Raw genomic sequence first — 25,775 nt, forward strand, 5'->3', positions numbered from 1 at the left:
CAAAGAGCTGCTTTGCAAAGAACACGTCCTGCCAGCTTTGCAGAACAAAACAGGAATGCAAATGCAGGGGGTGATGCCCTGCCAGTGATGCCCTGTGGCCAGAGAGGCTGGGAGAGATTCAAGGTGCTGCCAGGTCATGCTCTGGAGTTGTTCAAGGAAGAGGAACAAGTTAAACCTCAGCATATTTTATGAGAAATACCAGAACTGGTGGAGTTTTCAAAGGATGTTCTGGTTTTGTTCTATTTTGTACACAGAAAGTGTGAAAGTGCTGCAGCTGGTTTCTAGCCTTGGCTGCTGGAGCACTGAGAACCTGGGTATTCATTGAGGTGTTTCCTCTAGTCCCAAAATTATAAGTGTATTCCTAGATAGTTAATCCAGCCCAGAGCCTTCTGCTACCAGAGTTTCTTTATAAATATTAATAATTTGCCACCAAGTAGAATGGTTGTGAAGCTAAATAAGCTCCTGTGCTGTGCTCACACATTAATCTAACTGGAGGCTCAGGGGGAAGGTGGAAGCAAAATAGTTCAGTGAGATTAGTCTGGGTTATCCTCAATGGAAGATTAATCCAGAAATAGTCTCTACATTTTCTACTCATTTACCCAGCAGAAGAAATTATTAAATAGTTCCTAGAACTGCAAGGATTGGGAAATTTTCCTGTGACAGCTGTGCCATATTTTATTCCTTTTCTTTTCTGTTCCACTATTTTTCTGCTTTAAACAATGAATTCACTGGAGATAGTTGAGTGTTAAAGACTTGGGAGGTGCATATTTTTCAGAAGACTTGAGAAAATGAACATTAAAGGAAATTTTGTTGTTGTTGTTTTATTATTCCCATTTTAAGAAAAGGTTTGGCTTGCTGTTTTGGTGGGGTTTTTGTTGTTGTTTTTTTTTGATTGTTTGTTTGTGGTTTGGTTTGGTTTGGTTTGGTTTTTTTGGCTGAACCATTACTTTGACCTGTTTAGAAAATTGTTAGAGGATTTTTTCCAGAAGTTTATACATTTTGCTGCTTTTCAATAGAGCTACAAAATTTTACACAATGTGACAGGGTTTTTTTTCAATGTGGAAATGGATTTTATACCTGTACAAAATTTGAATAAAGAACCAATGGAGAGGCTTAAGGAAATCTCAATAGAAATTCCAGATTTTTCTTCCCATGCTAACATTCCTTTGAAGATTCATTTATGTAAACATGTAGATGTGACTTGTGCAAAACTTCAGTCTCAAGACAGCTCCCGGTTTTAAAATATTTTGTTTCCTTAATGACAGCTACCAGAAAGATGTTCTGCTTTAGATGAGCAGTCCACATTACATTATATATAATTATTAGCAAATACCTAAAAAGAGAGTTGTTAAATGCATTCTAAGTTAAAACAGGCGTGCATATGCAAGTAAATTTGGAAAAAGCAGAGAGATTTCACTGCCTGGGGTGTTAACTGCTGAGAATTATTTATTGAGTAACAGCAGTTTGATTATTTCCATTGTGCATTTATTTCAGGTTATAATTGGTGGGGATAATTTTCCATTAAGTATCTCCCTAAATCTCTCCACTGATGGAGTCATGGTGGAACTTGTGAACAAAATGACTTAACTGAAAGCTTGTGCAGAGATTTAGATATTTGAAAAAAAAATTATTTGATATAAATGCTACAATATCTGTAATCTAGTTTTTAAGCACATATTGACATCCTTTTACCCACAATCTATCTCTTTTCTCAATGTGTTCTTTATTTCTTCACTGTCAGAAAGTTGTTTAGATGCTCCATGGTAGGAACTGTTTGAGCACATGCTGAAATGTGTGTTTGCCCATGAAACCTGTGTTTTATACAGAAGTAAACAAATGTAGAGTACAGGAAGCCTCCCTCATGCAGTCGGTAAAAAAATCAAAAACTCCTTTTCTGTGTTTCTCAGAATATAATCCATGCTAAAATTCATCAGCATGAGCAGATTTTTGTCTCCTTCAACATTAAACTGAAGCAAATGTGACAGCCCACACATCAACAAAAACCCTGCTGTAAACATCAATTGACAGGGAACGAGCATCACATCAGTGTTTTGTCTGCTAAAAATCTGGGTTGTCTTCTGACTTCTAGTGGCAGATGCCAATATGATTTTTTTTTCACTTTCTCAAACAAATAAAATCCTACTAAAAATGCTGGTATGTTCATTAAATGGTACAGTACCATTAAAATAATCTTCTGGAGATGTGTATAGTACAAACATTATCATTAACATAAAACTTTTGTCAAGGTATTTGCTTCCCATGAATGAGCACTGGTCAGGTATTTTAGTTTTGGACTCTTTGTTCCCTTTTGGACATTTTATTATGAATGTTATTACAGCATTTTAAAGGAGGGAGTGGAATAGAAATTTGAATAACTGGGGATGTAGCTTGGAAAGCATAAAGTGATATTAAGTGAATTTTTCTCATATTTCCTTAGGAGAGGTAAACTTTATGGACAGAAAACTCCATGACACTTCATCTTTACTGTGGAGAGGACAGCTTGAAATAGGGAAGGCACAGTGTGATGTAACCTTCAGACCTATCTTGTGTAATGGCATTTGCCAGATCCCAGAGACTGAAAATGAAATTCTAGTTCGATGTAACTCTTCTGTCTTCCTACTTATAACAAGATTTGAGATCCCAGGGGGTTGTTTCAGGATGTCAGGTTAAGCCTCTTTAATCTCCTTATGATCAAACTTCATCCTCCAGAGCAGGTAGTTAAGACTGAGTTTATCACAGATAGAACTTCTTTTTTTTTTTTTCCTAAAGGTCAAAACTTCATCTCCCAGTTTAAGTAGTAAAGAATAAAGTCTGAGCACCTTACACTTGTCCTTACTGGACTTCCTGGGGCTCTCAGTTGAACTGCCTTGCAGCAGTTGCAGCCCACCTGTTTGCCTTTAATGACAGGAACATTTTAATTTTTGCTGCTGAAAGGATGCCTTAGGGGACTTTTGGTGAGCTCATGATGTTCCAGCTGTGATGGAGGAGCTGTCTGGCTGACAGGTCACTTCCCTTTGGTGATTGCCACCAGCCAGCTCTGATTTTATTTTATCTATCCCTGTACAGTCCTGCCTGGTGAAGGATTTCTCTATAGAGTAATTTTTATCTGTGACATTGGAATTTTCTTGGCTAGAAATCATTTTATTTGGCAAAGAAATGGATTTTGTGGGTGGTGCATTACTTCTGCTGATGAAACAGCAACTTCTCTGCCCAGGATCTCTTGGCACAGGGCTTGACAATGGGTGTTGTTAACAGCCAGAGGTGATCACCTGGCAGGCAGCAGCAACCTTAACTGATAAATACCGCCTCTTTTTTATTATTTATTTATTTGTTTGTTTGTTTATTTGTTTGGTAATCCCAGAGTACCTGTGAATGACTTTTTTTCTGATATACTTGTCATTCAGCATATTTGTTGATTTATAGCACACACTGCCAAGAAGAATCAATTCTAACCCACATTGTTTAGCTCTGGTGTGTACTTTGTACTACAAGACACATTGTCCATTCTCTAAAGCAGTAAACACAGAGCTGGTAAATATGAATTTTTGATAAATATGCATTTTTTTGATAAATTTCCACGTCACACCAGCATTTCTCTGCATACTACTATGCAAGCTAAACTCTTCAACGTTTATTCAGATTAAGCAAAAAGCAAGATTCGGACTTTAACAAATGTTTAAATTATATTGAAATAAGTGCTGTGAAGTTTCCCCCTCCCCCTGAATACTCCTTGAAAAGTTTCTGAGGTATTCAATGACAGAACATACAACTTCTACATGGTTCCATTTTACCTTTTATTTTTGAAATGCTACGCATTAGGAACAATTTGGAAAGATATTATTTGCTCAGTTTGGGAAAGGAGGATATTAAGAGGCTCAGAAACAAATGTAAGATCTGAATTGAAGGTTTTTGTTAAACTACACAGAAGTGTAATCATATGCTTATGGTGAAAATCACATCATCAATCACATTTCACACAGGGAATTTTTGCACTGTATAATCAGAGGAGTTTTGCAATGAATGATAAAGAAGCCAGGACTTCACAAGATAAAATAAAAAATTGCCAGATTTGTCATTTACTTCGCATTCCTATACCTCACTATATTTTTTTTCAGAATCTAGATGAGGATAAGCTACAATTTATGTTCTGAAGGTATTTTTTGAGATGCACATAAACAAAGTTCCATGTATATAACATTATAAGGCTGTCATGACAGCTTTCATATTCTAGATTTAGCATGTTAAAATCAATATTAAAAACATAATAAATAGTTTTCTCCAACCAAGCACACATCAATTCTGAATACAAGGCAAAGAAGAAAACGTATTGGAAATACATAAAGAATTAGAAACAATAAGTAAATCAAAGAATTTTTAATTAGTTTTTTTACACAAAATAGAGAATATGGGCATTTTATAAGCTGAACAGGGTTCCAAAAAGTACTATGTGCCCCTATGCCCATACATCCTCTTTATTATCATGCAAATAAGTGAGTTCCTCAAATCAGGCCCCCTGTGTGCACTAATTTCATTACTCTGCTGGAGACATCATTCATGTGTGCTTTATAGTTCTCTTGCACAAAATCTATAGGGTTTTTGTTTGTTTGTTTGCTTTGTTGGTTTGGGTATTTTAATTAGACTGAGTATAAGCTCCCTCACATTTTCAAAGAGAAGGTGCCAGTGATATTCTGCTTTGCATAATGTCAGCAGTGTATTCCTAACACATTTCAATTCAAGTATGTTACAATTATGAATATAATACCTAGTGCTTCATAATTTTATTTACTGCAGGGTGGAAAAGTGCAGGGGAAGGTTTGAGGTTTGACACCCATTTTTGTCCCTCAGCTGACAAGGTCAGTTAAGTACAGCTCCAAAGAGATTTAGAGAGAGGCTGTGTTAACTATTCCTTGCCCAGCAGCAATGTTGCCTCAGCAGGTCAGGACAGAGTCCCATCCTGTGTTAGCAGCCTTGTCCAGCTCTGGACTGCACTCTTGAACCTCCTGGTCCTGAATTTCTAGAGAGCTCTGAGAAGCTCATTTGGATTCCTGCTGGATTCTGTGCACACCAAACTGAGAGACACACTCCAGCTGTGCCCCAAAGTGCTCCAGCTGTGCCCCCACCTGCTGTATCCAGGGCAGCACCATGCAGACACCTCCAGGTGGATCTTGGGTTGGCTTTTCCTCTCCAAATGATACAGACAGAACTGTGAAGCCATTGCCATGCAGGGAAGGAAAACCAGCTGGAGCTGTGTGCTAGGAAATCAGTAGGAATTCTTGGAAGATCTGGCTTATGAGGCAAAGATAAAGAACTACCGTGTTGGGGAATCTAAAAAGTAGAAGACCCCAGAAAGAGCAAAAAGGCCCCAGAAAGTAGACAAAAAGCTGAGAAAGCTTGGGAATCTCAATACTTTCCCTAAGAAATTAGGAACCAAGTGCATACATTTATATCTATCATAAGGAACAAGAACTGATTGCTGGTTCAGGATGTAAAAGGTCTTAGACATGTGCTTTGCAAAGATAGAAGAAGTTTCAGTCTTGAATAATAAATTATTGTGTATTATGTTTTTAGGTTTACAGAAGTCTTATGGTTAATTCTAAACCCACGTGGGTCTTTCTCTGATTTGCTAGAATAATATGACTCTGAACTTCTTCTTGTAAAGTATTGGTTGAGAAAATATCTAGAAAAAGGCTCTGCATCAGCTGTGGCCTTGTCTCTGATCTAGGTTTGCATGGATTTTGTTGTTTTCCTGTGTCTCTTGCTTATTGCTTGTATGTTACAGACACATAAATAATCCTAAGTCTGCAACTAGACCGAGCCCCATCCTGTTTGTGACACCCTGCCTGATCCAGCACCATATTACAGTGTTGGCACAAGAGAAGAATACCCTGTAAGTGGATTGAGCACTTGGCAAGCAAATACATCATTTTAAATACATTCTCTCCTACTGGGTTGATATATATGTGCTGAGACTTTTTAATGATGTAATACAGTGTAATACACAGGTATAGCTCCTGGTTATCTGCTACAGGGATAAGTTTGGTACCATGAGGCTCACAATTTATAAAGCATCTTCAATTATCAGTGTATATAGATGTACAAACTGTGTTCCTAAAGTCAGCTGCTGCCCAGAATGTGTTTTCTGCAGGAAAAGAAACACATTAAAATGTGTCTGGTAAAGCAATAAAAAATGCAATATTCACTAAAAGAAGTGAAGAAAAGAAGGTAACAAAAGCAGATCATAGAAAATGAGATGAACAAGCCTGCTGCCACAATAGACTCCCATCTACCATTCCCCACACACTTCATAAATATGCAGTGGGATATACAGCACAGATAACATTTTACTGTGAAGAATGAACAACAAGTGCCCATGCACTTTTATATGTCCAAGTGTGTGGGGAATGGTTGCTTAGAATCTGGTGTGGTATTGTTCCTGAATTTCTCCTGGGCAAAATGAGATATGAGTGAACTTCAGAAGCAATTTAAGCTCATACATCACCTCTGTACATCCCGTTTGGACATGCTCACAGTAGCCACTGACAAGAAAAAAGGATGAGGTTTAGCAGACACCAACAAGGGGAAGAGAGAGGAACATAAAATAACAATAAATTTTTCAGCTTAGTAATTCAGTGGCAAAACGTGCAGTGTACGCTGAACTGAAAAGTAAAGATTTCTAGGGCAGTATTAAAGCAGAGAAACAGCCAAAACCTGATCATTTGAATTGCCACAAAATGCTGGTTTCTTTCAAAGCAATCTGCTTGCTTTCTTTTCAGTGGCTTAATGCTATGTTTTAACTTTCCTTCCTTTCCTTCCTTTCCTTCCTTCCCTTCCTTTCTTCCTTCCCTTCCTTTCTTCCTTCCCTTCCTTCCTTCCTTCCTTCCTTCCTTCCTTCCTTCCTTCCTTCCTTCCTTCCTTCCTTCCTTCCTTCCTTCCTTCCTTCCTTCCTTCCTTCCTTCCTTCCTTCCTTCCTTCCTTCCTTCCTTCCTTCCTTCCTTCCTTCCTTCCTTCCTTCCTTCCTTCCTTCCTTCCTTCCTTCCTTCCTTCCTTCCTTCCTTCCTTCCTTCCTTCCTTCCTTCCTTCCTTCCTTCCTTCCTTCCTTCCTTCCTTCCTTCCTTCCTTCCTTCCTTCCTTCCTTCCTTCCTTCCTTCCTTCCTTCCTTCCTTCCTTCCTTCCTTCCTTCCTTCCTTCCTTCCTTCCTTCCTTCCTTCCTTCCTTCCTTCCTTCCTTCCTTCCTCCCTCCCTCCCTCCCTCCCTCCCTCCCTCCCTCCCTCCCTCCCTCCCTCCCTCCCTTCTCTCTCTTTTCAGAACTGAAATGCACTTTCATGTGGAAATGAAACAAACTTCAATTTGGAAAATATTCATTAGGAGTATTTCAATCCATTTTTTTGTGTCTTAATTCCTTCTGTGTCTGTTTTTCCAACCAGACTGCCAATCAAGCAATAATTTGATTATTCATCACAGAGACTCTCTAGTTTTGAGAGTCCTCAATTTCTGTGGAAGCAGTCCACAAAGAGCTCTGATAATGCCAGCAGAGCCACACGGAAAAGCCTTCCAGCCTGGCCCAGATACTACAGACTTGTATCCAAAGGAAGCAAAAAATGGCATTGAAAGTTTATTTTTGAGCAGCTTTTTCATTCCGCCCGAGTCAGGTCAAAATAATTGGGGTTTACCCAGACTTCATCTGAGAAACTGGTGGTTCAGATTTGGTTTTTCTTCTAAATGCTATTTGTGGAAAACTATTTCCTGCTTATTCTGATCACCTTTGCCTATTCCCTCTGTTCCTTCTACCTTACAGAATCAGAGGGTGGTTTGAGTTGGAAGGACCTCAAAGATGATCCCATTCCAACACCTCTGCCATGGACAGGACACCTTCCACTAAAACAGGTAACTCAAAATTATTCTGACCTACTCTGGGAAGAGAAAAGCCAGTGACAGGGTAATTCCTGCTTTAATGTTGGATGTTATGTCTTGTGCTCTGAAAGGGATTTATGAAACATGTAGGTAATAATGTCACACAATAGCAATTGGCACTGATGTTGTTGTGTGACATTATTATCTACATAATTCACAAATTAAGAAGGAATCAAAAATAGGAAGAAAGAGGTAAAAAACAGGAAGAAAGAAGTGCACAAGAATATGTATACCTAAGAGAAAGCCTGTGTTATTCCATTGACTCAGACAACTTTCAGCAGTGCAAAGAGAATGGATAAACAGAAGTCTGTTTCTAAAAGTCTATTTCTATTGATTAATCTACTGATTTTTTCAAGTCATTAAATATCAAAATCACCCTAGTGCTACTTACTAATAGAGGAGAACTCTGTATTGGATCACATTATATTTATACATTAATTTGGAAACTTTCATCTGCTTAAATAGTGGGTCCTGTTCAAAGTATGCATGTCCTTGCAGGATTCAGACAGAGGGCTGCAAAGACTTGAGAGAGAAGAAATGGATATAAATCTGGAGGATTTGAATAGACAGGAGATTTGTCAAGGTAAGAAAAATTTTATACTCCTATTTGTGTGTTGAGATAGCTGATGCAGAATAATAACTGTAGGCTAGCTGATCAAATTTCTAATTTTTAGGATAAAGGTCTCCAAACGCGTTGCTTGTTTTCAATGGATTAGAGGTTCTGCACACCTATGCCTCTTGAGAAAGGGGCCAAATCCCTCAGAAGTGAGCAGTGGCAGTGGGGCTGCAGCTCAGACTCTCCTTTTTGAGAAGGGCAGATGTCATTTCAGTGAGGTGGATGCAGTGATGTGCCTGCGTACAACTGTACCCTGAAATAACACCGGGGTTTGCTTTCCCTTTATTTACCTGACAACACCAGAGATCCATGGTATTATTTTCCTTTCATTGCTAGGAAAGAAACCCCAGAATGTCCAACTGGAAAGCTTTTTAGGCTCTGCATCTTGCTAGTTTTGCTCTTCCCCTGTTTGATGTACTGTTGCAGTCCAATCTGAGAGCAGCCTTGCATTTCTGATGAGGAGCCAGAGCGCTCAGCTGTTTTTCAAATTGGCAGGCACTGGGTAACTTGTAGAGAAATTGAAGTGCTTGTTCTTGCTTACATGATTCATTGTTATTTTTCCCAGTCATTATGAATTGAAATAAGCCATCTGTTATAATAACAGTGCACCGTGCACCGAGGAGCGTGGCTTTACCTAGGAACAGAAGGAAATGTCACATAAAAATGAATTTGGGGATCCACATATACATCCAAATTAGATAGCTCAATAATAGCAGCAATGGATGTGTACATAAAAATCATTTTGTGGGAATATTTACTGTTGTTTTCAAAGCGAGACACAGTGGACTGATACCATTTGAAATGGGTAAAAACAATCTATTGGTATAAAAATAGATTTCATTCTCTGTCCTTCAGTATTAAATCTGTGACTAACAAGGGAAGTAAATTTGAAACTGGATACCACCTAGGTTTTCTTTATCATTTTAGGTCAGTTTTAAAGTAAATTCCCAATCAGCTTACCAAAAAAATGAAAAGCATTAAAAGTATCTAAAGCTTTATGAATTCCAAAGGGGTTTTTTTACACATTAAAAATAATCTACAAACCAAATTGCTGTGTCTGTGGTAACAGATCTTAACTCTCCTGCAGAGCTCAGTTGATGGTTTAGTTTTGAGGTTTTTTTTCTTGCTTCCTTGTCTGTTCTTTGAATGGCTCTACTTGACACTAAAATAGGGCTAAAAATTTTATCACTGTGGTATCTCTTCTCACTTTTTATAAATATTTACATGATCATATTTTATAAGGAGGAATTAAGAAGCGTTCCAAAGATGCAGTTTGCACAAGTACCATCAGCTCATGCAGTCCCTTATCCTGTATTCCCAATGCTGTTTTTCCATTGTTTCTTCATATCTATCCTGACATTTATTCTTCAGAATTAGGCATAATTTTTTTAGGTCAGAATCAACATTTCTTTTGTGTCCATGAAATGAACCAACAATTTAAAGATCTGTCTCCTCACAGTCATAGAGAACACCAGCCATGGCTGGAAGTTCCCCACCATCAAAACTCTTTGGGTGCCTGCCCTCCCAGGATGGGATTTTTAGCTCTCTGTGAGGAATTCACATCCCAGCAGATGTTGTGGTGCAGCAGTGACAAAACACACAACACAGCTGGCAGGCAGAACAGCTCACCCCTGAAATGTAAGAGAAGGGCCACAAGGGTAAAACTGGAATTGAAAGTCTGATGTTTAAGGAAATGTAGTCAGGGTCAAGAACACTGGGTCCCATTGAAGGTCTGAAGAATGACTTCCTCCCCACCCCTGCTTTTAAGCATGGCCTGTAGAACATTGGAAAATGTGGTATGGGGTTAATTCTGTCCTCTGGCTAAGTGAATATTAATCCATGCCTTTCCCACTTTTTAATAAGACAAATCCTGAAACTAAACCTCCAACTACAAGTACATTATGAAATGTAAACGTTCCCTAAATGATGTGCAAAAGATTACTAAAAAACTCTGGAACAGAGGCAGTAAGCACAGGATGTTAAACATTAAACTTGTATTTCCTCTCATCTTTGGATTTGCCATTAGTAGAAATGGGATTTTTTTACCTTGAATTCACTGGAAAAAAGCCCCAGTTGTACCCTTCTGTAGCACCTCTAGGTTTTGGATATTTTTTTGAATACTGGATTTAACTGTCCTATTTTTATTCTTGCCAAAAAGCAGATGACAACATGATTTCAGTAGTAGGAGATAGCCCTTATCACAAACTACAGCTGACTTTTGAATGCTGTTTCCTGGGAGAGATTGTGCTGCAAACTAAAGAACAGCTACAGATTGTTATCAAGTCATGCCAGATCTTTCTGTAAACTTGTGAGAAAGTATCATAATTTATTATATAATATTTGCAAAGGTTCATTTCACTGTCCTCATCTGTAGATATTTCTTTACTACTAAATTTTAGGTTCATAAATCAGCTAACAGCCTCTTCCTCAAAGTCCTACTTGCAAATGGCAAATAGTGGTTGACTGGAGTATTGAAAGGATAATAGAAAAAGTGCTTGAATATCTGTTGAAAAGAACTTATGATTACAGAGATAAATAGGTGACATTTTCCCTTGAAAACTGTTATTAGCCCTATGTTGGGTTGCCAGAAGGTTAATTCAGGCACACATAGGCACGTACAAATCCTTAAAGGAAAGAATGAGAACAACTTACACAGAGCATGCCCAAGACCAAAACAAGGTGATAGATAATAAATATCTAAATAATCTAATAAATATCAATCCAGCCTTCAAGACCCCTAACCAAATTTTGCTCCTGAGATTGAAATCAGACCATGGGGTTTGCTGTCAGTTGTGGGGCTTCTCTTCAGGTGCTGTTAATACTGGGTAACCTCAAAATACGTGTCAGTCATCCTCAGTTGTGCACAGCTACCTGCACACATGTGCTCCCTGTCCTCCAGACCCACAGAAATGACTCAGAACCCTTGGAATAGGAAGGGTACCTCAGCAGGGAGCTGCTGTTGTGCCTCTTTGTTAGCTATCACACCATTATCCCAGACACCCATCTCCCATCCTTGTTCAGCTCCACTAATAATGTGTCATCTAGGACTCCTGGCTCTTAATTAGAAATCATCTGCTGTTCTTCACCCTGCTCTGTTATGTCCTGCTGTGACTTTTCTGTCAGTCTGCTCTTCCCTCTGATATGATACAAGGTGGGAGAGCACAGGGGTTAATGCAATTATTTACATATGGTAATGCAGTGTATAGCAGGGAATTAATGAAACAGTCTGCAGCATTTCAGAGCTGAAGAGAAATTAGACATCATCTCTTCACTGATTTTCCAAGTGAAGTGTGCTACATTTAGCATTTAGCTTTTAAACTTTATGCTCCTTGCACAATTCCAGTGTCACCTTTGGGTTTTTTTTTTTTTCTTTTTTTCTTTTTTTTCTCTCTCTTTTTTGTTGTTGTTGTTGTTGTTGTTGTTGTTGTTGTTGGTTTGTTGTGGTGGGTTTTTTTGTTGTTGTTTTTTTTGTGTGTGTGTGTGTGTTTGTTTTTGAGAGCAAGGTATAATCAAGCTGGATTTGGAGGAACTCAAAGATGGTAGAGATAAAAAAAACATATTCATTTAGATTTTTTGGTTGATGTTCATGAGAACAGGCATACAGAATTATCTCCTCTTATTGTTTCTCTTTATGCATTTATTGCATTTATCCAAAGTGGTCACAAACCCAAAGCAAGACTGAAGCATGGTCTCTCTTTTGAAAATAACTGCAAATATTAAATGCTGGTTCTGTCTTAATACAGAATCCAGACTTAGTTAAGAAGGAGGGAAAATTGTCCTGAGTTGAAGGAGGCCAGAATGCCACCCACAGAGGTGCCTGACTGCCAGGGAGGACTGAGCATCTGCTCACTGTAGAAATGACTCTGGTCTCTGCTCTCTCTTGTCTCTAACACTGGCCAGTCAAAGAGCAAGACACTGAAATAGGCAGTGCAGGCTGAAAGGGCTGGTGCAGAATGGTGTGAGAGCACTTCCACGAGGATGATTTATACCAGCTGAGGAACTGCACACAGGATTTTGCATGTACAACACACATGAGGTTTTCTTTATGTTTACAGCTGTACCTTTGAGGAATCATTGATTAGGAATATAAATATTTTTGCACAATAATCAGTTTAATAGGCAATTACATCCATTATTTAAATATTTTCATAATTGCTTGGCTCACAAACAGGAGCTCTAAAAAAGAGCATCTGATAATGATGCCATTATTCCTAATGATCCACAGACAAATTAATGTTCTTTCTGATACTGGTAATTTAAAATCCATCAGATTGCAACTGCAAACATAGAGACATAGCATGTGAATGAAAGGTGTGATGGAAGGGGATGAATCCCAGAGCTCAGAGCATGTTCTTATCAGTTACAAGCACAGGCAACATAGGAAACACGGATAGCAGAGGCAGAGGGAAGTTTTGAAGGCTGTTTTCCAAATGCAGGGGCATATGAGGATAGAAATATATTCTAAGGCAGACTTTGTGTTAAGGGTGATGTTTTATTAAGTATTTAAGACTTTGAGAGTCTATATGACGGTATCTCAGTGTGGCAAACATGATTGAGGTCAGATGAAATTTATACCGACTTAGATATCAGAAAACTGGGAGCAATTTGATCCCCTGCTGTCTCCCAGCTGGCTGATTCTACTTCCAGCTGAGTAAGAATCCCAGACAGCTCCTCAAAGCAGGGAAAATATCAGTATTATAGTCTAAAGCCATCCTGGGAATGTTCCTGTCCCAGCTGTGAGACAAAATCTGCCTCACTGATTTGTTCAAGCTTAAGTTGGTACAGAATCACAGAACAATTTGGAAGAATCTTTAAAGATCATCTACCTCAATCCCCCTGCAACCAGCAGGGACATCTTCTACTAGAGCAGGTTGCTCAGAGCCCTGTCCAACCTGACCTTGAATGGTTGGAGCAATGTGGGATCCACCACTTCACCAGAAACCCTGTGCCAGTGTTCCACCACCCTTAGTGCAAAAAGTTTCATCCTTACATCTAGTCTAGTATTTTTTGATTTAAAACCACTGCCTCTTGACCTATCACAACAGATCCTACTAAAAATTTGTACTTATAAGCCCCCTTTGAGCACTAAAAGGCTGCAATAAGATCTCCCTGGAGCCTCCTCTTGTACCTTGGGAATGGGTGAGTGGTGGCAAAAGAAGAGAGTCCTTTAACAAGATCTTTTCTCCTAGATCAGGTCACTAGGTGCTTTTACACACTGGAACTTGAGTATATATTAATGGTCATGGATTCCCCTGGAAATATAATTTCATCTTCTTAAGCTTGATTGTGTCTTTTCTGGGATTAATAAATATCAAAGTTGTGATAATGACAGAATTAACGTTGCCAATTTAGGTCAGAATGAATATTTCCCTGAAAAGAGTCCAAAGCAAACAATTTATGCTGTGCTCAGAAACCTGTCAGGAAGAGGTTGGAATGTGCATTAGTCCTTAACAGAAGTGACTGCAGACTTTATCCATCATAGTCTGTTCCAGAGATGCTGAAGTCACAAAAATTTATGGGAAGGGAAGAAGGGACCTATGGGCACACATGAGCAGAGGCAGGGATGCATTTTTCAGTGGAGGCAATATAATCATTTAAACTAAGAAAACAAGCAATAAAACAAAACCAGGCAGGGACAGCTATTAAAGGTCTGAATCATTACCATTCTGAATCATTACCATTCTGAATGCAGAATAAATAAGTAGTATTATTTAGTATGCAGAATAAGCAATAGGTTGGTGTTTGTGAGTTTAATCAGTGGTGGTGAAGCTGAGGAACAGCTTCTTGGTTGTGAGCCATGCAAGATGTCACAGGAGACACCAGGCAAAATCCCAGCCCAAAATGAAATTAATGAGACTTCTACCAGTGATTTCAGATGGATTAGGATTTATTGCCTTTTTTTCCCCACCAATATTCTTGCACTGTAATTTAATTTCTTAGCACTAATACTCTCATTTAGAGTACATCTTGTCACATTTGTAGAGGATGGTGGCTCTATACTCACAGTAAAGTCAAATGGCACAAGTGTTGAAAAAATGTGAGTAATTCTTATATATTAAAACCTCCTTAGGAGTACAAAACTAAAGTTAGACCAGGGAATTTATCTGCAGTCTGGCTTCACTGAGAAGTTCCAATCATCTGTTCTAAATGTTGGCATAACCATACATCTCCTCCTCCCTTTAGTTCAGATTTGTAAGTGCAGTGAAATCTTCCACAGTTTACTCTGAGAATGCAGAATCACTGCTTTCATGGTGCTGTAATTGCTCCATAATAACTAATAATTATGCATCTGCAATTTCATAAGCACAGTGTTGTGAAATCCAGTGCTAACAATTAAATGTTCTGTTATATCTCAGAAAATCACTTCAGAAATGGGATGAGGCTCAGTCAGTGGTGCAGACAGATGCTATTTTGCATTTGGTGATGCAGTGGAGATAGAGTAGCTAACCCCTTAGAGTCACCATCCCTTCTATGAGTTCTGTCAAAAACTCCACAAAAACTACCTACAACTTTGACAGAAAAAGCAAAAAGACATAGTGAGAAGAAAACTGAGCAGAGGGAAAGCAGATTTCCTTGAAAACCAGACTTAGGAATGTGCTTGTGTCTTTTGTGCGTTCAGTTTTGTTCCTTTAAAGCACAGTGCTGGAGTTTGATCCTGCTGCCTTTTGGAGGCTCTGGCATGGAGCAGCTCCTGGGGAATGTGCTGTGTGCTCACACTGTGCTCAGGTTTGATTAGGGAACAGCATTGAGAAAAGCTTTTTGTCAGAAAACTGAGTTTAAATGTAGTTTCAGTACGCTGGCATGGCTTCCTTTTCCCCACACACAGAATCCACAGCCAGCTGTTGCAGATCCATGTTTCCCGGGACCTGGAAGGTTCCCCACAGTAGTGTTGTGTTGGTTTACATAAACCATAGAATTACCGACTAATTTGGATTGGAAGGGACTTTTAAAGGTCATTTTAAAGGTCATCTAATCCCACCCCCCAGCAATGAGCAGGGACATCTTTCACTAGATCAGGTTTCTCAGAGCCCCAGACTCTCCAGAACCTCAAGGCTCAAATCTTCCACAAGGAATTGGTTCATCTTCATTGCTCTTTCCCTGCTGTGCTTTTTCCTTGTATTTAGAGGGGCAGAGGAGCAAACAGTCACAAAAGAAAGCAAGATTTCATGTGAAAAAATAATTCTACATGCTGCATTGCCCAGTTTGGACATAATTATGATCTGGCATCTCCTGCAATTGTTAAAGGCTCAGTGGAGTATGACACACAGGGCATGAATGAAAAAGCCTGCCAGTGGAAAAAGAGACAGATTCCTTTCAGCTCCTCTCCTGATGATGTTGTGCAGATGGTTAGGAAAAAGATTGGGTCCTGTTTTTTCTTCATTTATTATCCTTTGCTGGCAGCCAAAAATAATCATCAGACCTGAAACACTATGGGAGCTTAGGAAAAACAAACAAACAAACAAAATGTGACAGCAAAAGAAAGAAGGAGTGCAGAAAAAGGATTGAGGAGATTGTATTGTGTGAGTGAACTTGAAAAGGGTGGATACAATCTGGGCCTGGATAAGCTGCCCTGTGAGAAGGAGATGTGAATATTGTGTACACTGTCTAGAGCAGCCTCTGCTGACACAGTGGGACTGGAAACACAGGGATTGTAATTGGAGTCTCAGGTCCATGGGAATGGCATTAGGAAAATGTCATATACTGTTGAAATTATGCCCTGCTTGCAAAATTCCTTATTCTTGGAAGACTTCTACAAAAACCAGGATATAGCCTTTACAGTTCTCAGAGGACAGCTGTAGGTTTAGGCTTTATTTTCTTCTTTTCCCTGGGGAAATTCCCTATTGACTGTGTTTGACAGCTACACTACAGACCAAAATTCCTCATAAATCATGCTGTGAGTCGAGTGCATGCCTCCTCTAAAGCGTGGCATCCTTGGAGGACACTGCTCTTCCCACAGACACAGCAAGTGCTGAGCAAAGGCAAAAGGTGCCAAATGGGGCAAAATTGACCCTGCTGCCTCTGAGGAGGATGGGTGGGGAGCAGAGACATCTTCCACTGAAGAGGATTCATCCCTCAGCTAGAAAAGTCAGATATTTCAAGGTCTGTCCCACTTCCTGAGCAGGTGTCATGCTGCCTCTACAAAGCATTTGTCTGATTTTGATTGAAAGATGAGCACTTAAAAATATTTCTTCTCTTCACAGTGTGGGAGGTTTCCCCTGGCACATGCAAGCTCATTTTAGACAGACTATCTATTCACTGGCTCAAAATATGTTTTTCGGGTAACTGCTTTATAAACTGCTCCCTAGAAACTTTTTATATAATGCTGTATCTATTAGCATGAAAAGAAAAATTCTATCCTCCTACAAAGTTTCCCATTGTGAGCTTTTTGGCTCCCACATGTAAAGATGCCTACTTTAAAAAAATCCGTTTTGCTGCACAACTTATTCTGAGTTGATCATCCAGAGCAGTCCTTTAAACACAGTTGGAACATTAACATTGGACATTATACCTTAAATTCATTTAAACAGGCTGGTATTAATATTTCTTGCAGTAGAACCTGTCTGTAAGACACAGATCTGACAGGCTGAGCCTTGTCCCACCATGTAGGAGGACCTGACATGGGATTTGCCAGGTTGGTTTCTTTTCCTTGGGGCAGTCTGAGCACCAGGCTGCTGCCAGGCTTAGCAGTTTGGGATTATGCAGTGGAGCTGAAGGGAAAGGTTTAGTGCTTGAAAAGAGGCCATTTGTGGGTTCTCAGGGTATCCTGCCTGCCCCTCACATGCTGTTCAAGGAGGATACAGAGCTCTTGTGCATCCCATGCCAACACAGATGAGATGATTTGATAAAGAGCTCCTGTGCATCCCATGCCAACACAGATGAGATGATTTTCCAGTCTGGTGCCCACACTGAATCCAGCCCTGACTGGTGTGCATCACCCCAAATCAGTGAGGGCAAGAAACAGTTTTCCTTTTCTAAGTTTGGTAGGCTTCTTTATACCCAACATAATTAATTATCTTTTGGTAACTAAATTCTGTTCATGTCTCTGCCACTTGCTTTGGCTCAGTGCTTTATTTCATGCCCTCAGAACACCCCCAAACTTTGGCAGGAAAGCATCTTCACCTTCATATCTCTAAGTGACAGATATATTTATTTCTTTCCTCAGTCTGAACCACAACACCAAAGATATCTTGCAGGGGCTTTGACACAGAGAGCTCTGCTGAGAGTGACAGGAGTGGTGCTAATCAGTCACATCAAGTTCTTAATAAGGCAGCCACTGACAATAATTACAGCTGACATCCTGAAGGCTTTTTGTGGCCTTGTTTAAGCCTGAAGCTGGTATTGCTGTCTCCTCTCCCTTTTGCTGCTTTGGAGAGGCAGCTGTAGCTCATATTCAAAAGCCTTTGCTCTCCTAGCCTTCCTTATTTAAAAGGACTTCATAAGCTTCAGGTCAGATATAAAGTTACTTGTTTTCTACATCTGCATTCCCGAGTCTGAAAAAATACTGTGGAGGGAAAAATAAAATAAAACACAGAAATAGCAAGAAATGGATATATTGTGTTCTCCAGCAGTATCTCCAATTAATAAATTCACTTTTAATTGTTTTTTCATCTTTCTTGATAATTTGTGAAATTAATTTCTTCAGATATTGCAGCTTTTTTTTGCACTCCCATTTTGTCTATTTTTGAAGATTATGCGTTGCAGAACAGAATATATGCTACTAACAAGAATATTCATTTATCTTACTGTAATTGCATGTCATCACCCATTAGTCAGTAACAACGATTGGCAATGCAATTTTCTTTGCAGTAAAACTAATTAATATTCACATCATTATCTGCTGTTCAGATAGTTCTAAGAGCAAAATTTGACTTTTTTTAGCAAACAAGACATTAAAAGGAAAAAGAAATCATATGGGATGTTAAAAATGGTATTTGAATACATGAAAAATATGAGTAGAAGCTGGCTTAGAATGACCATTTCCATTAGGAAATAAATAAAACAAACCAGTCTCCTCTTTTAGTTAGCTCTGATGGATTTCTTCTGGAGAAGCAGCAGAGCAGTTTTAGCCAATCATAACAACATAATATGTCAGGAAAAGAAGGAGCTAGATTTTTGATTTCTCAACAAGTGCATCTGACTTCACCTTTGAAATGAAGCACACTTTTTAGCAATGTTTCTCAGTGCTTTCTCTTTTGCATCATTCTAACTAATTGTGTGCTGAACTAAGGAAGTTCTCAAAGGTTTTGTGACTAATTCCATCTCACTTCTAAAATAGGAACATTATAATATTAGTGGTAGCAGGTGACTGGGTGCCAAGACATCTGAAAAACTGCAGGTTTTTTTCACTTTCTCAAAACATAGAATTAAGGGAATTCTATCATAGTTCTAAATTTATAGCCCCATAAAAAAGAGTCCATGCACTTTTGGCACTTGTCACTAATATTTTACTAACTTCTCATGAGATCATTTGGGTGATGAAGATTGTGCTCAAATGAGGAAAAATATTGCATTCTGCCAAAACCAAACAGTTTCTGAATGAATTGCAGTAACACATTAGCTGCTCACAACAATTCCATTTTCCTCAAGTCTTAAATGCATCCCTATGTATGAGTATGAATATCTGATGCAACATTGTCCTATGGAATGTTTAGACACCATAGAAAAGGGGATCAGAGAGAAAATAAGCAGTTCTGGCATTTAATCCACACCAATTCACCTCTCAGATTTTTCTTTTACAAACAGACCATATGCACTTATATTCTGAACTTCTGTTAAGAAAATCTGTTACTGAAGAAGTAATATATTCTTAATTTTCCTTCCTCATAGTCAGTGAATTTGTTTGTTGTTGTCATGAAAATGGTGACTCATAAGGATTTCTCTGTCCAAGTCAGAGTTTCCAATGTTTGCATTTTGGTTATATAAATTTTTTAAGTCTGCATATTCTATTATCACTCAGAGGGATTACAGCAATAAATACCTTCATCATCATCCAGAGGAATATATTCCTTTGCTAAATTTATGAAGATAACTTTGCTCTTCATTCTCAGAGTACCATCCTAGCCAGGGAAAGAAAGTACCAGAGCCCACTTAGTTCAAAGAGGCACCCAAAAAATCATCCACAGGAAGGGAATTCCATGTGTAGAACATCCAGGGAGATTTATGGCTTTCATAAGGAAATGAGGTGACATGTGGATTTTCTTTCCATGGATGGACTAAGTCATGTTGTAGCAACACAAAGCAAATTGCAAATATTTGTGAGACACTTGGAGCTCAAAATCTCTGTTGAAAAATCTGCCTGAATTTTGTTCACTTTGAATGTTCACAAGGTATTATTCAGAGGAATGTGACACCTATAACATGGAGTAAATTGAGACTCAGATGAACAGAAGATAACAGAAGTAAACAGAGTGAAAAATAACACAAGAAAGACCTCTATTTTTTACTTGTAAAGGTTTATGTTGCACAGCTATTCAAATATTCCTGTTAACAAAACCCCCAAACCATAAGAATGTTAATGAAAAGAGAATAAAAAGGGGGGAAATCAGGGTGAAACCAAACACCTATTCAAAATGCATGTACACATTGCAAACCTTGCTTTTCAGAATTCAGGCAGCACATCTGTTTTGCCACATCACAACCAGAGAACCCAGAAGCCCTCCTTGTGTTACATTTGTGAGGTAACTGACCCATGATACTCAGGGTGGCTAGCAAAGGATTTTAGAGAAATGCTAACAACAGCTTGATATTTTTATTAAAGCCTTCCTCAGTACTTGATAAAGAAAAAAAATTGAACAAGTTCCCCGTGGTTGAGGAGTTTGCCATTTTAAGAAGCTTGTGTAGAAAATATGATTTATTAAATAGTTGTATTGCTTTTCCATCTATTATGATCTGGCAAGGTTGATATTAATCAATGGTAGTCAAGAATTTAGAATAATTTAGCAGCTAGGGTGTCAACATCTGTCCGGGTGCCCACTGACAGGAGTCATCAGAACTTTATGCACAGTAGCCAACCCTCCAAACAGGCCCTTGCTCTCCAAGGCAAGTTTACATACAGTGAATTTATCTCTACCCTACAATCAGTGTGGTTTATAACTTAGAAGCAGATATAGCTCCCTCCTCACCTTCAGTTTCCCTGACCCATGAATTTTAGTTTGATGTATTAGGAACCAAAATTTCCCAAGCATAGCCCTGAAGTCTTAGAAAATCTACCACGACCTGGTCTGTAACTCCAGGTTAAAAATGTTATTTGTACTTTGTGTTGTTATTTTCCTAAGAGTAAACATAAGAAATCTGTTTCACCACAGATCCACTACAGCAAACACAAGTAATTACTGTGTTGCTTTATATTTAATTTCATTAAAAAGCACCCCTATGAATATTTATAGATTTAGGCATGCAGAGACACACACAAACAAAGTGTGCTACGATGTGACTCCTCTGCCAAGCTGCATTGCCACGAGTGGGTCACTGCCAGAGTGGAGTTCTGGCAGGAATAGCAGATGGCACAGCAGACAAAGCAGAAAGAAAGCTTTTGATCGTGTCCGTTCAGTGTGTTACCAGCAGAGCTGTGATTATGTTTCCTTGATGGCAAAGGGAGGCATTAAATAATTTACTGAACTTGCAGGTTATTGAGGCTGCAGCAGCACATTGGTGCCTTTGACTCTTGGCTGTTTGGAGTGGTTTGTTCACGGGAATTGGAGAAGGGCTCTCATTCTTTGTGTGCATTGTGCACCAAAGCTGCTCAGTGATGCTCTGTAGGTTTTATCTAAAAGCTGATGGTCCTGGCTGTAGGGGTTTCATTGCTCCAGGGACACTGGAAACAATCCCCACCCTCACTTGTGTTGATGATCAGATTTCCAGAATGATGATGGATGAAGTTCCCAAGGTATCTAGGAACCTTAATGCTTTCTTCTAAATGAAGCCAGTGAAAGGAAACTTCTTTTGCTGAGTGGCAATTGTTGATGAAAGCTTTCCAGCCCTTTAAGAAATTCAGCCAAAAGAAAGAATTTTATAATAAGAGAAGATATATTTAATTACTTAGCTACTGTGAAAGAAAGAGCAGACTCTGGAATACGTTGGATGCTCTTGAAATGCTTGCAGACAGTTTCTCTGTTCTGAAACTTGCAAAACCTAATAGAATGGGTCAGATTTGAATTGCATTCCAACTGATGAAAGAGAATTGGTTAAATTCTCATCATGGGATATTTCACTTCCATTGAAAGTATTTTTACATGAAGGTGGTCAGCCATATCTTCATTTTAAAATATTATCTTAATTAATATTTTATTTTAAACAATGACATAGCAGTTAGCCTGGCTATCTTGGTGAAATTAAAATACTATATTTTCAAAATTACTTCTTATATTGCTTACACTTTTCTCTCACTCCCCTCAATAAGCATATTTGAATAACTTGCCTTGCAAAGCAGGCAGCCAAAATTTTTATTCACTGCCTCTGAAATAGATAAAAATATTGATTTGTTATTGTCTTAAACATTTGGAAGTGAGGATGCAAACTGAAAGATAAAGAGAAAAGTGATGTGTCACACCAAGGGCATGTAAAAATACTTTTTTTTACCCTAACACAGCAAGAAATCTAAAACTTGGGAAAGATTTTATTTAAGGATGTTTTTCTCCCAAGATGCCCTCCAAAACTCCTTAAGTAACAGGTACCTCCTGAGCTGGAGGTCATAGTATGCTGCTTTTTTTTTCCCTGAATTTGTTTCCTTTGATTTCTATAATTTTTAGCACCCATAAGGTACTTCATCAAGGAACTCTGCAGCTCAAACATGAGATGTAAGAAAAGCTGGTTTTCTGTGGTTTTTATTTTATTTTTATTCTTCTCACACCTAATTGCACTCGATGTCTCCTGGCTCTTGCACTGGAATAGACGCTGGATAATCAATTCCTCTTTGCCTTTGCCAAGCCTGATTTACCAGACCTTTATCAAATCCTCTTTCAGCTGTTTTTTCTCCAGCAGGACAAGTCCTTGTCTGCTCAGTCAAAGTAAGAACAGTATTCAATATTCCTTTTCATCTTTGTCGCCCTTCTTTGAGCCTTTTTGTAAAGGAGGATGAGAGCTGCATGGATTTATACAGGAGCATAAATGTTTCCTATTTCTTCTTTCTCTAAAAACACTTAGCATGCTGTTTTCTTTTTTCAGTCCTTCTGAGCAATGGAAAGTACCTGAAGTACACATCACAACCCCAGTCTCACGACCCAGCTACTTTGCTGAACATGGATCTCTACCTTTAACATGCAAAATAATTTTATATGCAAAATAACCTTTTTTCACCCATGTACATTACATGCCATTTACCCAGATTGAATTCTATTTGTCCATTCTGTTTCCCAGGTCCAGTTCTGCAGTATCCTTAAGCCAACATTTGCAGGTACAATGTCTTGACCTTTGCATTTTCAGCGAACTTCTTCATGTATATTAAGGATTTAAAAAAAAATCATATAAACTCCTAATTTGATGGTTTTATGTTGCATTTATTGGCTTGTAGCTCCCTCAATCATTCATAGTATATTTCTTGGAAATTTTTCATCCTTACTGTATTGCCACTTTCTTGTTCTCAGATATGAAAGTGAGTTTAAGGGACACTTAAACTAACAGTTGTTCATTTTCTGGTCCTTGAACTCCTTTTGAATTCGTAGGTAAGTTCTTATTGATGCAATTTGTCCCTGTCCAATTTTGTTGTTTGCCCTGTAAAATGTATTGACACCTCAATTTGATCCAGATCTTCAGTGAATGCCCAGTAATGAAGGGTTCCAGTGCAGAAACCTCCCCAAGCTCTTCCACAGCAAATACAAAGGCAGAAAATTAATTTTGTTTACTGGTTTGTCCCTTTTTTCCCTGAGTGCTCCTTTTGTACCTTTATTATCTATTGACTCTAGAGACCTTCTGGAAGGCTTTTTACTGCTAATGTGTTTGAAGGACAATGTATTAAGTCTATAAAAACTGCTGGTAAATACATTTCAATTACAAGCTTTTTTTGGTTAATCTTTCTATGACTCTTACATTCAGCTTGCCAACACCTACATTCTGTATTTTTCTCATTTGTAGAGAACCTCAGATTTTTTGAAAGTACTACTCAACTTGAATGACCTCCCTTCTCCAAAGTGTAGTCAGACCTTCTTCTTTTTACCCTTTCTTAGATGATTTCTGAAATGTGATGTGCATTGCCTTTGTGCCTAGAAATGTCATTACCATGCCTGCCTGAAGGCTGCAAAGATTTTGTTCCAACATCTTCCTCTGAGAAGAAAATTAAGCCCAAGATTATGAAAATACTTTAAAGTTGAAGAAAGTGTTTGGCCATCCTATCCACATACATTTATGGAAAAATAATTCACTGTGTGCCTTTGTGGCTGCCTGGAATTCAATAATCAACAGTAGATTGGTTTGAAGAGTCAGTTTAGAAGAACTGTGGTGTTAAAATTGTGCTTGTATCAGTGGTACCTCACTGTGCACACATTAGAGAAGAACTTTTTCATCCTCAGTTGAATTTTACATTGACCATTGTTCAGTTACTTCAAAAAGTGAGGATTACAGCACACAACATAGCAAGCTATTAACTTAAAGCTTCTTCCTCCATATTTTACTTCATGATAGTGCTGAGCCAGTTAATTCAGGAATGGGGAACAATCATACATTCAGAGTCTACAGAACTTTGCACCTGATGAAAAATTGATTTATCATGTCTCCTTGGAAAAAAAATGGATAAAAAGAGCTGGGGTTGGGGTTGCTTGCTTGCCCGGATGGGGGTTTTTTTCCCTTTTTCTGAGATCTTTCTTCTGGGAAAAGTCATCTCTTTGCAGTGCTGTGCATAAATACCACGCTTAAGGCTTTGGTAAATTGAAAAGTTAAAAAGAAAGAAGGAAAAGCAGGAGATATGAAGCTAAGTGGGAGCTCCCATCTTGTCTAGCCAAAGCCTGATGTGAATGAACTTTGAATTACTTTCAGAAATTAGTATATTGAAAAATGAAAGTGGTTTAAGATTTGGGATAGAGCCATTCATTGTATCTCACATTGGGCCGAAGAGACTGACATTGAAGGTCCTGGTCCAAAGCACTCAGGGAAAGGCCTCTGCTAAATCCAGTGAGATCAGCACTTCGGTTCCTCAGTAGGGCCCAACTGGCTCACCATAGACTCCCAAGGCTGGTGTGGTCTTAGGAATTTCATTAGTTGGAGTAGTTGAGCTGGGAAGTTATCTTAATTCACAGCCAGTTATTTGCTGTAGACATTTCATTTCAATTTTGTTTAAAAATTCTTGGGAGCTTTTTCATTGCTGTTTTACTTTAATCTTTCATTTATCTTACAATTATACAATATCACATTTATTTATTTACATCTTGATGCATTTCACATAAAAAGTTTAGACAAAGAAGGAGAACTTGGTTTTCAGAGAGGCTCTTCCCAAGAATCTTCTCTTTCTCTCTTACATAAGTGCATAATTAAATGGATCACAAAAAGCTGTAGCATTGTTGAGGATGGAAACAATGCAGATCCACACTATCATACCTCTTGCAATGGAAGTTTCAACACTAAAAGCAAGACTGCCAAAATCAGCCTCAGAGTTCCCTCCATCAAATGCAAAGAGTGCAAATATATTTCTGTGGAGAAAACATGTTTCTAAGAAGGCAAGGGGACAATTCAAAACCTCCAGGGAGTCTTGTGGCTAAATCCCAACATTTTTCTTGGAGAATATATTCTTGGAGAATATATTCCACAGCAGAACAGCCATTTGTCTTAGCACCCACAAACAAAGCGCTCTGCCAGTGGCTGGCACAAACCTCCAGCTGCAGCCAGAAATCAAGCTGGTCCTTTTTACTCTTTCCTGGTTTGTTATTTTTTTTTCAGTCTCTCAAGGGCACATCTCATAGCCTGGATGAGAACAGAGACAAAAGCAGATGGCAACACCATTTGCAGCCTGAGTGACAGCAGAGGATGCCAGAATGCTGATTAATGGCCTCGTTCCCTCACAAATCTTTGTTAACTCAGCTCTACTCGATTGTGTAGCATTATCTGAGGACCCAGAAGAGGGCAGGAACAGCCCTAAAGACTAAAGGCGTGTTCCCAAAAGGATCTGCAGGCTTTGTTCAACACTGTGCACCCTGAAAACGTCACTGCAACAGGAAAATTCTGGGGCAGGTCACTGACTATGCTGCAGCTTGGGAATTTAGGAGAGGGACTATAACACCTTCACACACCTCTGCTCTAGAATGTGGCTTGGAAGGAGAGGATT

At 38.8% G+C, this 25,775-nt stretch overlaps 1 long non-coding RNA gene across 5 annotated transcripts in view; it reads left to right on the forward strand.

Annotated features, from left to right (window-relative positions):
• The first annotated feature begins 2,201 nt into the window (after window positions 1–2,201).
• LOC134552346 (uncharacterized) overlaps window positions 2,202–25,775 on the forward strand; it is a 44,041-nt gene continuing 20,467 nt past the window's right edge. For all 5 annotated transcript variants that reach the window (XR_010080834.1, XR_010080833.1, XR_010080837.1 and 2 more), the window contains exons 1-3: window positions 2,202–5,887; window positions 7,796–7,884; window positions 8,410–8,494. This is a non-coding gene — a long non-coding RNA (uncharacterized LOC134552346). The remainder of the gene's footprint in view (window positions 5,888–7,795; window positions 7,885–8,409; window positions 8,495–25,775) is intronic.

The sequence above is a fragment of the Prinia subflava genome, chromosome 6 (genome assembly GCF_021018805.1).
Source record: "Prinia subflava isolate CZ2003 ecotype Zambia chromosome 6, Cam_Psub_1.2, whole genome shotgun sequence".
NCBI lineage: Eukaryota > Metazoa > Chordata > Aves > Passeriformes > Cisticolidae > Prinia > Prinia subflava.